This window comes from Lipophrys pholis (genome assembly GCF_963383615.2).
Source record: "Lipophrys pholis genome assembly, chromosome: 4".
NCBI classification, from domain to species: domain Eukaryota; kingdom Metazoa; phylum Chordata; class Actinopteri; order Blenniiformes; family Blenniidae; genus Lipophrys; species Lipophrys pholis.
This window is the reverse complement of record NC_137637.1, coordinates 493,410-508,409: the sequence shown is the minus strand read 5'-3', so window position 1 is coordinate 508,409 and position 15,000 is coordinate 493,410. Positions and strand designations below refer to the sequence as shown.

The window sequence follows — 15,000 nt, the reverse complement described above, 5'->3', positions numbered from 1 at the left end:
CAGAGACATTTCTGTTTCAGAGACATTCGTGTTTCAGAGACATTCTTGTTTCAGAGACATTTATGATTCAGAGACCTTTGTGTTTCAGAGACATTCGTGTTTCAGAGACATTCATGTTTCAGAGACATTCTTGTTTCAGAGACGTTTCTGTTTCAGAGACATTCGTGTTTCAGAGACCTTCTTGTTTCAGAGACATTCTTGTTTCAGAGACGTTGCTGTTTCAGAGACATTCGTGTTTCAGAGACATTCTTGTTTCAGAGACGTTTGTGTTTCAGAGACGTTTCTGTTTCAGAGACATTCGTGTTTCAGAGACATTCTTGTTTCAGAGACCTTTGTGTTTCAGAGACATTCGTGTTTCAGAGACATTCGTGTTTCAGAGACATTCGTGTTTCAGAGACATTCTTGTTTCAGAGACGTTTCTGTTTCAGAGACATTCTTGTTTCAGAGACGTTTCTGTTTCAGAGACATTCGTGTTTCAGAGACATTCTTGTTTCAGAGACATTCTTGTTTCAGAGACGTTGCTGTTTCAGAGACATTCGTGTTTCAGAGACATTCTTGTTTCAGAGACGTTTGTGTTTCAGAGACCTTTGTGTTTCAGAGACGTTTGTGTTTCAGAGACCTTTGTGTTTCAGAGACGTTTCTGTTTCAGAGACATTCGTGTTTCAGAGACCTTTGTGTTTCAGAGACATTCGTGTTTCAGAGACATTCGTGTTTCAGAGACATTTGTGTTTCAGAGACCTTTGTGTTTCAGAGACCTTTGTGTTTCAGAGACGTTTGTGTTTCAGAGACATTCTTGTTTCAGAGACATTCGTGTTTCAGAGACATTCGTGTTTCAGAGACGTTTGTGTTTCAGAGACGTTTCTGTTTCAGAGACCTTTGTGTTTCAGAGACCTTTGTGTTTCAGAGACATTCCTGTTTCAGAGACATTCATGTTTCAGAGATGTTTGTGTTTCAGAGACATTCGTGTTTCAGAGACATTCTTGTTTCACTTCAGCATCGGCTGGGAAACATGAGAAAATACCAAAATGTGCTTTCTTCTCCCTTCATCTTCATCTTGTTTGTGTTTAAGAGGGAAAAGAAACTCAGGGACTCGCGTTGACGTCCAGTTTCTCACTCAGTGGAGAAAAGACAGAGTGAGTAGCATCACATTACCAGCAGAGGGCGTCATGCTGCAGTGGAAGAGGATAATACTGTTCACTGCTCTGCTCTGCTCAGGACTTTAAATACATTGATTAAAAACATAAAGTCTAATACACTTCACATGCAGAAGAAACACAAACACTTTATCTGGAGTTTCTTGATTGAAAAACAGAATTACAACAACAAAACACATCTACTGGACATGAGAGATTATTCCCTGCAACTGTTCTTAATAATCCTCAGTTATCTTGATCAAATTACTTTTTAAAAAGTCTCAGATTTATTCAGACTACAGCCGTGTGACGTGGCGCTCGACTTTTATATAAAATCTGTTAATAAGCAGCTTCATCATTGGTTAAAGACCGTTAGTCTCACGTGATCCAGCAGAACTCTCGGTTCTCAGTGCTGCCCCCTGGAGGTCAATAGGTTTTCTACAGAACTCTTGGTTCTCAGTGCTGCCCCCTGGAGGTCAATAGGTTTTCTACAGAACTCTTGGTTCTCAGTGCTGCCCCCTGGAGGTCAATAGGTTTTCTACAGAACTCTTGGTTCTCAGTGCTGCCCCCTGGAGGTCAATAGGTTTTCTACAGAACTCTTGGTTCTCAGTGCTGCCCCCTGGAGGTCAATAGGTTTTCTACAGAACTCTTGGTTCTCAGTGCTGCCCTCTGAAGGTCAATAGGTTTTCTACAGAACTCTCAGTTCTCAGTGCTGCCCCCTGGAGGTCAATAGGTTTTCTACAGAACTCTTGGTTCTCAGTGCTGCCCCCTGGAGGTCAATAGGTTTTCTACCAGTAGAATGGAGGCGGAGCTTCCAGCACTCCGGTTCCTATAGCTCCAATCAGGATTTTAACATCTAAAGGAGTGTAAACAAAGTGCATAGGTTCACTTGAGGAAACATTTCTATTCCATCTTTAAGACTTGCAGAGTGAGGAAACTCTGGAACATTTCATGACTGTAAAGGCTGATGTGTTTTCCTGCTTTCCAATAATCCAAGAGTGTTTCTGAAGGTGTCGTCTTTCTTTTCACCTGCTTTTCTTTCTCACCCTGTAAAGCTTATGACAAGCAGCCACGTGATTGGCCGTCGCTCTGGGAAACGACGAGTCCTGGAAGTCAGAGAGTTTCCAGGGAGGGGACGGACGGTGAAAAGTGTTTTTCCACACAAACGAGGACGTGAAGGAAACAAAGGTTACCCTCAGTGTAGAGTTCCCCGACAAGCAGAAATATTCACTTCCTCCAAAGCAGCTGCCATGGTGAGTCATTCCTAACCTGAAAGTTCCCACTTTCCCAGTGGGAAATTCCCAGTTTGACCGTGTTCACACACATTTCTCCCAATGGGAACCTTCCAGTGACATTCCAGAGGGAGTCGATCTTTACATTGATCTGCTGGTCCAGAATCACCACAGTGTGAACAAACACAGTAATCTCAGTTACTTTTAATGGAAAATCACTTCTTCTCAACACGTTCTAACTCTAATAATCCAGAATAATCCCATGAAAGTAACAGACATACTCAATGTGGCCCCATGTTTCTGATTATATACGTATATATTTGATATTATCTACATTAATCTGCACTTGAATCTGGGAGGATTTAATCCCAAAATGAGGTGATTTAAATGAATAAATTACACTAGCAAAAACAGTACTGGTGCACACACACACACACACACACACACACACACACACACACACACACACACACACACACACACACACACACACACACACACACACACACACACACACACACACACACACACACACGTGGCAGACAGAGATAAGAAGAAAGAGACCTCCTGTGTGTCTGGAGGCCTCCCCACTCCCTCCTCACACACTCACCGTGACAGCTGTGTGTGTGTGTGTGTGTGTGTGTGTGTGTGTGTGTGTGTGTGTGTGTGTGTGTGTGTGTGTGTGTGTGTGTGTGTGTGTGTGTGTGTGTGTGTGATGCTGACAGTCGAGAGGAAAATATCTGCTTCCCCAGAAAAGAAAAAATGATGTTGGTTTCCATGGAAACGCAGCCGATGTGGTTGGATTTGATTGGTTGATTGATTCATTCCAGGTTTAGAGACGATTCTTACTGAAAACATTGGAACGTGAATTTTACATCATCGTGTCCAACAACAGTCAAATTCAAGTGTTTCTTTAAATCCAGTCTCCGTCTTGAATTTCAGTCTAAAAGAGTCTCTCCAGTGAGCTTTACTGAGAACAGGCAGTTGGTCCACTCTGTCTCCACTCTGTCTCCACTCTGTCTCCACTCCGTCTCCACTGTGTCTCCACTCTGTCTCCACTCCATCTCCACTGTACTCCGTCTCCACTGGGTCTCCACTCCATCTCCACTCCGTCTCCACTGGGTCTCCACTGGGTCTCCACTCCGTCTCCACTGTGTCTCCACTCCGTCTCCACTCCGTCTCCACTCCATCTCCACTCCGTCTCCACTGTGTCTCCACTCCATCTCCACTCCGTCTCCACTGTGTCTCCACTCCGTCTCCACTGGGTCTCCACTCCATCTCCACTCCGTCTCCACTGTATCTCAACTCTGTCTCCACTCCGTCTCCACTGTGTCTCCACTCTGTCTCCACTCCGTCTCCACTGTGTCTCCACTTGTCTCCACTCTGTCTCCACTCTGTCTCCACTCCGTCTCCACTCTGTCTCCACTCCATCTCCACTCCGTCTCCACTGTGTCTCCACTCCGTCTCCACTGGGTCTCCACTCCATCTCCACTCCGTCTCCACTCTGTCTCCACTGTCTCCACTCCGTCTCCACTGTGTCTCCACTCTGTCTCCACTCCGTCTCCACTGTATCTCAACTCTGTCTCCACTCCGTCTCCACTGTGTCTCCACTCCATCTCCACTCCGTCTCCACTGTGTCTCCACTCTGTCTCCACTCTGTCTCCACTCCATCTCCACTGTACTCCGTCTCCACTGGGTCTCCACTCCATCTCCACTCCGTCTCCACTGGGTCTCCACTCCGTCTCCACTGGGTCTCCACTCCGTCTCCACTGGGTCTCCACTCCATCTCCACTCCGTCTCCACTGGGTCTCCACTCCGTCTCCACTGGGTCTCCACTCCGTCTCCACTGTGTCTCCACTCCATCTCCACTCTGTCTCCACTGTGTCTCCACTCCGTCTCCACTCCGTCTCCACTCCGTCTCCACTCCATCTCCACTCCGTCTCCACTCTGTCTCCACTCCGTCTCCACTCCGTCTCCACTGTGTCTCCACTCCATCTCCACTCCGTCTCCACTGTGTCTCCACTCCGTCTCCACTGGGTCTCCACTCCATCTCCACTCCGTCTCCACTGTATCTCAACTCTGTCTCCACTCCGTCTCCACTGTGTCTCCACTCTGTCTCCACTCCGTCTCCACTGTGTCTCCACTTGTCTCCACTCTGTCTCCACTCTGTCTCCACTCCGTCTCCACTCTGTCTCCACTCCATCTCCACTCCGTCTCCACTGTGTCTCCACTCCGTCTCCACTGGGTCTCCACTCCATCTCCACTCCGTCTCCACTCTGTCTCCACTGTCTCCACTCCGTCTCCACTGTGTCTCCACTCCATCTCCACTCCGTCTCCACTGTATCTCAACTCTGTCTCCACTCCGTCTCCACTGTGTCTCCACTCTGTCTCCACTCCGTCTCCACTGTGTCTCCACTGTGTCTCCACTCCGTCTCCACTGTGTCTCCACTCTGTTTCCACTCTGTCTCCACTCCGTCTCCACTGTGTCTCCACTCCATCTCCACTCCGTCTCCACTGTATCTCAACTCTGTCTCCACTCTGTCTCCACTCTGTCTCCACTCCATCTCCACTCTGTCTCCACTCCGTCTCCACTCTGTCTCCACTTTGTCTCCACTCCATCTCCACTCCGTCTCCACTCTGTCTCCACTCTGTTTCCACTCTGTCTCCACTCCGTCTCCACTGTGTCTCCACTTGTCTCCACTCTGTCTCCACTCTGTCTCCACTCCGTCTCCACTCTGTCTCCACTCCATCTCCACTCTGTCTCCACTCCATCTCCACTCTGTCTCCACTCTGTTTCCACTCTGTCTCCACTTGTCTCCACTTTGTCTCCACTCTGTCTCCACTCTGTCTACACTTTGTCTCCACTTTGTCTCCACTCTGTCTACACTTTGTCTCCACTCTACCTCCACGCTATGTCCACTGTCTCCACGCTGTCTTGGGGAGACGGTGGATTTATCGCTGTGACTCTCAGAAACGTTGTTTTTCAACCAGAATGTGACGCTGAAGGAGAAACTCCACGTAGCTAACGCTAGCCCCGGCTAACTGTTACTGTTTTCATATTATGATGAGTATAGTCAGTATTTTACTGTATACAGTATTATACTGTATACATTTAGTATTATACTGTATACATTTAGTATTATACTGAAGTGAGTTATTTCCCCACGTGATGTAATGAAGGGAAGAATCTGTGAATGGCCTGTGAGGTAGAGAACTCCCCCCCCCCCCAACATGATCCTCACCAAGCGGAGCGATGGGGGGATGGGAAGGAAGAGAGGAGAGAGAGAGGGGGAACACGGACGATTTACAGCTCAGGCCGAGTAGAAGAACGACAAGAAGAACGACAAGAAGAACAAAAAAACAAAAAGAAAGTAAAGTGAAGGAGGAGGAGAAGAAAGGTTCAGAGGAATGTTAGAAGATTGAAGGTCAATTAAAACAACTTTAGAAGAAAAAAGGAAAATAAATTAAAAAAAACAAAGAAGGGAGGAAAGAAAATTAAAAAGGAAGAAAGGAGCTGAGAATGAAAGAAAGGAGCAAATGACTTCATAAAATAAAAGAATGGAGTGAAAAACAGACGGATGAGAAAATCATGTTGTGAATGACAGAGGATGAAGGTGAAGAAAGAAGCGAGGGAAGGATGAGGGTGAAAGAGGAGAAGCATTGAGCGACAGATGAGAACGACAAGTGATGACGGAGGAAGAGTGAGAAAAGAAGAGAAAGAAAACTTTCTGAGTGGATTAAAAGAAGTTAGCTGCAGATATGGAGGGAGGGAGGACCTGAAAGAGGAGAGGAGAGCCAGGAAAGGGAGTGGCGAGAGAGAGAGAGAGAGAGAGAGAGAGAGAGAGAGAGAGAGAGAGCATAGAGTGAGAGAGAGAGAGAGAGCAGAGAGAGAGAGAGTAAGAGAGAGAGAGAGCAGAGAGAGAGAGAGAGCAGAGAGAGAGAGAGCATAGAGTGAGAGAGAGAGAGAGAGAGAGAGAGAGCAGAGAGAGAGAGAGAGAGAGCATAGAGTGAGAGAGAGAGAGAGAGAGAGAGCAGAGAGAGAGAGAGTAAGAGAGTGAGAGAGAGAGAGAGAGAGAGAGAGAGAGAGAGAGCAGAGGGAACAGAGGGGGGAGAAAGTGTGTGAGACCAGGAGAGAGCAGAGAAGAAGAGAGGAGACTTGAGAGGAAGAAGAAGAAGAGGAGGAGGAAAAGAGCAAAAAGAAAGTGGATTCATTTCGTCTGGTCGAGAAACTTTCTGCTGAACGCCGCTATCAGGAGGGAGCAGGCACACACACACACACACACACACACACACACACACACACACACACACACACACACACACACACACACACACACACACACACACACACACACTGGACTGGGGAACGAGGCTCCTTCATCCCGTCAGGTTGGTGAAACATTTTAAAGCTTCTAATCGATGATGTCACTGATCAATAATGTTTTACTTCAGAGGGAAGTGACGAGTTCAGGTCAGCCTGAAGCTGCTGCTGCTGCACGTTTTACTATCAAAGTCTTCTGCACCTTTACTTTGGTAGTTTTTTGCTCTGAAATGTCTGTTTTTTTATCTCTTTTTTATGTTAAATTGATCCACAAGTCAACTTGCTGGTAGATTATCTGTTTAAAATGCAAATTTAGCATTTATGTATTTAAATTTAGCATTTTGATGCTAAATGGTAAAAAAGAAGCATTTATCTTTTCATAATTTAGCTTTTTAATCTAAAATGTACATATCTTAATATAAAGTTTCTATTTTTCAAAGCAGAAAACCTGTTGAATGCCAAATTTCCAGATTTGTTTTGGCAAAATTTCCTCATTTTAATGTTTTTCAGCATTTTAATACTAAAAATTATATTTATTTATTCCAATTTTAGCTATTTTCTACAAAAATGCAAATAAATTCTGTATTTTAATCCATGCTGCATTTGACATTTATCTAATTAAAATTTTACATTTTGATGCAAAAATATTAAAAGGTTTTACCTATTTATAATTTGCCTTTTAATCTAAAATTTCCATGTTTTAATTCAAAGTTCCCATATTTCAGAACAGCCTCCTAATTTAGCAGATTAATGCCAAATGTCTTTATTTTCAGACCAAATGTTCTCATTTTAATGATCTTCAGCATTTTAATGCTAAATTTAGCACCTGTCTTTTTAAATTGTGTATTTTAATGTTAAAATGCTAAAAAAAAAAAGCATTTCAAAGCCACATTTAACGTTTAGTTAGCATTTAATTAAGATTTAAGCTTTTGATGCTAAAATGCTAAAATTGCAGCATTTATCTGTTTATATTTTAGCTTTTGAATCTAAAATGTTCATATTTTAATACAAAGTTTTAAAAACCTAATTCAGCAGTTGAATGACAAATTTCCATATTTTAATGCAAAATATCATCATTTTAATGCTTTTTAGCATTTTAATGCAAAATTTTACATTTATTCATTTAAATTTTGTATTTTAATGCTAAAATGCTAAACATGTAGCATGTCAAAGCAGCAAATAGAATTTATTCAACATTTATCTAATAAAATATCTACATATTATTATTAAAACAAGTTTTCATGTTTCAATGCAAAAAACCTCTTAATTTAGTATTTGACTAAAATGTTCACATTTTGATGCAGAATGTTTTAATTTTAATGTAAAAAAAATACAAAATGTATTTTAATGCTAAATTCCTGCTGAGCAGATGAAAGTCCACAGCTGGCTGCTTGTCGCTGTGTTGCTGCAGCGCGCGGCGTCCAGCGCGCGGCGTCCAGCGCGCGGCGTCCAGCGCGCGGCGTCCAGCGCACGGCGTCCAGCGCACGGCGTCCAGCGCTCGGCGTCCAGCGCTCGGCGTCCAGCGCGCGGCGTCCAGCGCGCGGCGTCCAGCGCGCGGCGTCCAGCGCGCGGCGTCCAGCGCGCGGCGTCCAGCGCGCGGCGTCCAGCGCGCTGCGCTGCGTCCAGCGCTCGGCGTCCAGCGCTCGGCGTCCAGCGCTCGGCGTCCAGCGCTCGGCGCGCTGCGCTGCGTCCAGCGCGCTGTCCTTCAGATCAAATGTGTTTGTGGTCATTAGGTCTTCAGTGAGCGATTGTCCTGTCTGTCCAGTGTTTATCAGGCAGCCTGTCCAGGACACACAAACTGTTACTCGACACTTCACATGTTGGTTTTGCTGCAGTTTTGCGTCCTGGAGACGCTGCTCCCACTCCTCATTTTGCTCTGTAGCACCAGTTTTATCCTCCCGTCCACTTTATTTTCAAATCTAAAGTTTCATCTCTACAGAATTAAAAAACATGATGCTTCTTGTAGAAACTTTGGCGGAACTTGTTCCACTGTGTGGTTAGAACATTAGAACATTAGAGCATTAGAATATTAGAACATTGGAGCATTAGAATATTAGAATATTAGAACATTAGAACATTAGAATATTAGAACATTGGAACTTTAGAACATTAGAACATTAGAACAATAGAGCATTAGAGCATTAGAATATTAGAACATTGGAGCATTAGAACATTAGAATATTAGAACATTGGAACTGTAGAACATTAGAACATTAGAACAATAGAGCATTAGAGCATTAGAACATTAGAATATTAGAGCATTAGAACATTAGAATATTAGAACATTGGAACTTTAAAACATTAGAACATTAGAACAATAGAGCATTAGAGCATTAGAACATTAGAATATTAGAACATTAGAACATTAGAATATTAGAACATTGGAACTTTAGAACATTAGAACATTAGAACAATAGAGCATTAGAGCATTAGAATATTAGAACATTGGAGCATTAGAACATTAGAATATTAGAACATTGGAACTGTAGAACATTAGAACATTAGAACAATAGAGCATTAGAGCATTAGAACATTAGAATATTAGAGCATTAGAATATTAGAATATTAGAACATTAGAACATTAGAATATTAGAACATTGGAACTTTAAAACATTAGAACATTAGAACAATAGAGCATTAGAGCATTAGAATATTAGAACATTAGAACATTAGAACATTAGAACATTGGAACATTAGAACATTGGAGCATTAGAACATTAGAATATTAGAGCATTAGAGCATTAGAACAATAGAACATTAGAGCATTAGAACATTGGAACACTAGAGCATTAGAACATTAGAACATTAGAACATTGGAACATTAGAACATTAGAACATTAGAACATTGGAACATTAGAACATTGGAGCATTAGAACATTAGAATATTAGAACAATAGAACATTAGAATATTAGAATATTAGAATATTAGAACATTAGAACATTAGAACATTGGAACATTAGAACATTGGAGCATTAGAACATTAGAATATTAGAACAATAGAACATTAGAATATTAGAACATTAGAATATAAGAACAATAGAACATTAGAATATTAGAGCATTAGAGCATTAGAGCATTAGAACAATAGAACATTAGAACATTAGAGCATTAGAACATTAGAATATTAGAATATTAGAACATTAGAACATTAGAACATTGGAACATTAGAATATTGGAACATTAGAGCATTAGAACATTGGAACATTAGAACATTAGAATATTAGAACATTGGAACATTAGAACATTAGAACATTGGAGCATTAGAACATTAGAACACTAGAGCATTAGAACATTAGAACATTGGAACATTAGAACATTAGAGCATTAGAACATTGGAACACTAGAGCATTAGAACATTAGAACATTAGAACATTGGAACATTAGAACATTAGAGCATTAGAACATTGGAACATTAGAACATTAGAACATTGGAACATTAGAGCATTAGAACATTGGAACATTAGAACATTGGAGCATTAGAACATTAGAATATTAGAGCATTAGAGCATTAGAGCATTAGAACATTAGAATATTAGAGCATTAGAGCATTAGAACATTAGAACATTGGAACATTAGAATATTAGAGCATTAGAGCATTAGAACATTAGAACATTGGAACATTAGAACATTAGAACATTGGAACATTAGAACATTAGAACATTAGAGCATTAGAACATTGGAATATTAGAACATTAGAACATTAGAACATTAGAACATTAGAACATTAGAACAATAGAACATTAGAACATTAGAACAATAGAACAATAGAGCATTAGAACATTAGAGCATTAGAACATTAGAACATTAGAACATTAGAGCATTAGAACATTAGAGCATTAGAACAAGCTGTGAAGCAGTGAAGCAGTGAGAGAAACCAAATTCACAACGTTTCACTCATTTTCTCACTTTCATGCAACAAAATCTAAAGAAGATATCTTCTTGTCGCAGCGACAGGATTTTTAGTTAAACCAACGTCAACCTTCAATCTTCGTTTCCACGACAACGTTTCAAGTGACAACAAATTGATTTTCGTTTCAGAGAAGTTTCATGATCAAACGGCAACATTTTGAAAACGACGTCCATTTTCATGGAAATCAGCTTTAATCAGCATTTTATTTATCTGCTTCCGGTTCTCTCCATCAGTTCCTCCATCAGTTCCTCCATCAGTTCCTCCATCAGTTCCTCCATCAGTTCATCAGTTCCTCCATCAGTTCCTCCATCAGTTCCTCCATCAGTTCCTCCATCAGTTCCTCCATCAGTTCATCAGTTCCTCCATCAGTTCCTCCATCAGTTCCTCCATCAGTTCATCAGTTCCTCCATCAGTTCCTCCATCAGTTCCTCCATCAGTTCCTCTCAGATGGAGGTTTTTCTCTCTGAGCTCCAGTTTCTCATGAACCTCAGTTGGCAAACTGCCAGAGAAAACATCAACAACCAGTCGGGTCAGAATCGGCTGCATGCTGGGCCTCGGTGCTTCCCACCCCCACCCGCCCCATCAACCCTCCCCCCACCTCCATCACCCCCCTCCCCCCTCGTTCATCACTCCCCCTCCTCCATCACCCCTCCATCCTCCCACCAGGACTTTGTTCCAGAGAGTTTCTCCCTGAGTTCTTTGTTTTCTCACGTTGAGTTGGTGGTATTTGCATTTTGTGTGTGTGTGTGTGTGTGTGTGTGTGTGTGTGTGTGTGTGTGTGTCAGTCTTTACGTGGCCCCAGCAGGAGCTCGCTGGTCTGAATGGAGCAGCATTAAATCACTTGTTGCTGGTGGAGTGTGTCCACAGACTCTGGTGGAGTGTGTCAACAGACGCTGGAGGAGTGTGTCAACAGACTCTGGAGGAGTGTGTCCACAGACTCTGGAGGAGTGTGTCCACAGACTCTGGTGGAGTGTGTCCACAGACGCTGGAGGAGTGTGTCCACAGACTCTGGTGGAGTGTGTCAACAGACTCTGGAGGAGTGTGTCCACAGACGCTGGAGGAGTGTGTCCACAGACTCTGGTGGAGTGTGTCCACAGACTCTGGAGGAGTGTGTCAACAGACTCTGGTGGAGTGTGTCCACAGACTCTGGAGGAGTGTGTCCACAGACTCTGGTGGAGTGTGTCCACAGACGCTGGAGGTGTGTGTCAACAGACGCTGGAGGAGTGTGTCCACAGACTCTGGAGGAGTGTGTCCACAGACGCTGGAGGAGTGTGTCCACAGACTCTGGTGGAGTGTGTCCACAGACTCTGGTGGAGTGTGTCCACAGACTCTGGAGGAGTGTAAATCCCTGCTGACCATATGACTGTGGTCTGAATGGCTCCAGGAGCAGAGCGGCTGCAGACAGTGGCAGTGTAATGAGATTACTGCTGTTTGTTGTTGAGCTCTAATGAGGCGTGAGGACGCTCAGTGTTGTTGTCACTGCAGTTTCATTGTCACTCTGACAACATGACTGTTGAGCATTCAGAAGCTGCTCTAGCACTTGGAGGAAGTGTTTGACTTCTGTTGAATCGACTGAATGGAAGATTAATTCCTGGAGAAACTTTGAGCTCTGAAACATTTGAAGGCTGCGAAGCAAAGTGAAGATATTTAAACTAGAATATGTCTCTGTTAACATCAGATTATGGAGCATCTTCCTCCTCTAACACCAGATTATAGAGCCTCTCCCTCCTCTGACATGAGATTATAGAGCCTCTCCCTCCTCTGACATCAGATTGTAGACCATCTTCCTCCTCTAATATGAGATTATAGAGCCTCTCCCTCCTCTGACATCAGATTGTAGAGCATCTCCCTCCTCTAACATCAGATTATAGCGCCTCTTCCTCCTCTAACACCAGATTGTAGAGCATCTTCCTCCTCTAACATCAGATTATAGAGCATCTCCCTCCTCTAACATCAGATTATAGCGCCTCTTCCTCCTCACACCAGATTGTAGAGGATCTTCCTCCTCTGACATCAGATTATGGAGCCTCTCCCTCCTCTAACATCAGATTATAGTGCCTCTTCCTCCTCTAACACCAGATTGTAGAGCATCTTCCTCCTCTAACATCAGATTATAGAGCATCTCCCTCCTCTATCAAGCGTGGCCCCGTCATGAACTCCGGACAGTGTTTTCTGTTTGTTGTCACCAGAGCGACTCACTCCTCCTCAGACACTCGACTTGAGCTGCTTCCAATTAGCCTCCTGACGTCAGCCAACAGGCTCTCAGATCTGTGACCTCCAGGTCGTCTGACCCTCTGGGGAAACGATGAACCCGGAGAAAAATCCAGCGCATGCTTCACAAGGTCACTTTACATACCATTTCTCCCAGCGAAGGAAAACTGAAGTGTTGCAGAAAAATCCACCAGCCGTTCATTTACTGACCGATAATGTCTATTGAGAGAGACGCTCCAGAAGAACAGATGGTGATGGTGTTGTACTGATGGTGTTGTAGTGGTGGTGTTGTACTGGTTGTGTTGTAGTGGTGGTGTTGTACTGGTTGTGTTGTACTGGTGGTGTTGTACTGGTGGTGTTGTACTGGTGGTGTTGTACTGGTGGTGTTGTACTGATGGTGTTGTACTGATGGTGTTGTAATGGTGGTGTTGTACTGATGGTGTTGTACTGGTGGAGTTGTACTGGTGGTGTTGTAATGGTGGTGTTGTACTGATGGTGTTGTAGTGATGGTGTTGTACTGGTGTTGTACTGGTGGTGTTGTACTGGTGGTGTTGTAATGGTGGTGTTGTACTGATGCTGTTGTACTGGTGGTGTTGTACTGATGGTGTTGTAGTGATGGTGTTGTACTGGTGGTGATGTACTGATGGTGTTGTAGTGATGGTGTTGTACTGGTTGTGTTGTACTGATGGTGATGTACTGGTGGTGTTGTACTGGTGGTGTTGTACTGGTGGTGTTGTAATGGTGGTGTTGTACTGATGGTGTTGTAGTGATGGTGTTGTACTGATGGTGTTGTACTGATGGTGTTGTAATGGTGGTGTTGTACTGATGGTGTTGTACTGATGGTGATGTACTGATGGTGTTGTACTGATGGTGATGTACTGGTGGTGTTGTACTGGTGGTGTTGTACTGGTGGTGTTGTATTGGTGGTGTTGTAGTGATGGTGTTGTACTGGTGGTGTTGTACTGATGGTGTTGTAGTGATGGTGTTGTAATGGTGGTGATGTACTGATGGTGTTGTACTGGTGGTGTTGTACTTGTGGTGTTCTAATGGTGGTGTTGTACTGATGGTGTTGTACTGATGGTGTTGTAGTGATGGTGTTGTAATGGTGGTGATGTACTGATGGTGTTGTACTGGTGGTGTTGTACTGATGGTGTTGTACTGGTGGTGTTGTACTTGTGGTGTTCTAATGGTGGTGTTGTACTGATGGTGTTGTAGTGATGGTGTTGTACTGATGGTGTTGTACTGGTGGTGTTGTACTGATGGTGTTGTACTGGTGGTGTTTTACTGATGGTGTTGTAGTGATGGTGTTGTACTGGTGGTGTTGTAGTGATGGTGTTGTACTGGTGGTGTTGTAGTGGTGGTGTTGTAGTGATGGTGTTGTAGTGATGGTGTTGTACTGATGGTGTACTGGTGGTGTTGTAGTGATGGTGTTGTAGTGATGGTGTTGTAGTGGTGGTGTTGTACTGGTGGTGTTGTAGTGATGGTGTTGTAGTGATGGTGTTGTACTGATGGTGTTGTACTGATGGTGTTGTAGTGGTGGTGTTGTACTGATGGTGATGTACTGATGGTGTTGTACTGATGGTGTTGTAGTGGTGGTGTTGTACTGATGGTGATGTACTGATGGTGTTGTAGTGATGGTGTTGTAGTGATGGTGTTGTACTGATGGTGTTGTAGTGGTGGTGTTGTACTGATGGTGATGTACTGATGGTGTTGTACTGATGGTGTTGTAGCGGTGGTGTTGTACTGATGGTGATGTACTGATGGTGTTGTACTGGTGGTGTTGTACCGATGGTGTTGTACTGATGGTGTTGTACTGGTGGTGTTTTACTGGTGGTGTTGTACTGATGGTGTTGTAGTGATGGTGTTGTAGTGATGGTGTTGTACTGGTGGTGTTGTGCTGATGGTGATGTACTGATGGTGTTGTAGTGATGGTGTTGTACTGGTGGTGTTTTACTGGTGGTGTTGTACTGATGGTGTTGTAGTGATGGTGTTGTAGTGATGGTGTTGTACTGGTGGTGTTGTGCTGATGGTGTTGTAGTGATGGTGTTGTACTGGTGGTGTTGTGCTGATGGTGTTGTAGTGATGGTGTTGTAGTGATGGTGTTGTACTGGTGGTGTTTTACTGGTGGTGTTGTACTGATGGTGTTGTAGTGATGGTGTTGTAGTGATGGTGTTGTACTGGTGGTGTTGTGC

General features: G+C 43.6%; 1 protein-coding gene across 4 annotated transcripts in view; it reads left to right on the top strand.

The window, feature by feature from the left end:
* The first annotated feature begins 6,314 nt into the window (after positions 1-6,314).
* ripor3 (RIPOR family member 3) overlaps positions 6,315-15,000 on the top strand; it is a 61,324-nt gene continuing 52,638 nt past the window's right edge. For all 4 annotated transcript variants that reach the window (XR_013935271.1, XM_080461281.1, XM_080461280.1 and 1 more), the window contains exon 1: positions 6,315-6,754. The gene's annotated coding sequence lies outside the window, so the exon portion shown is untranslated. The remainder of the gene's footprint in view (positions 6,755-15,000) is intronic.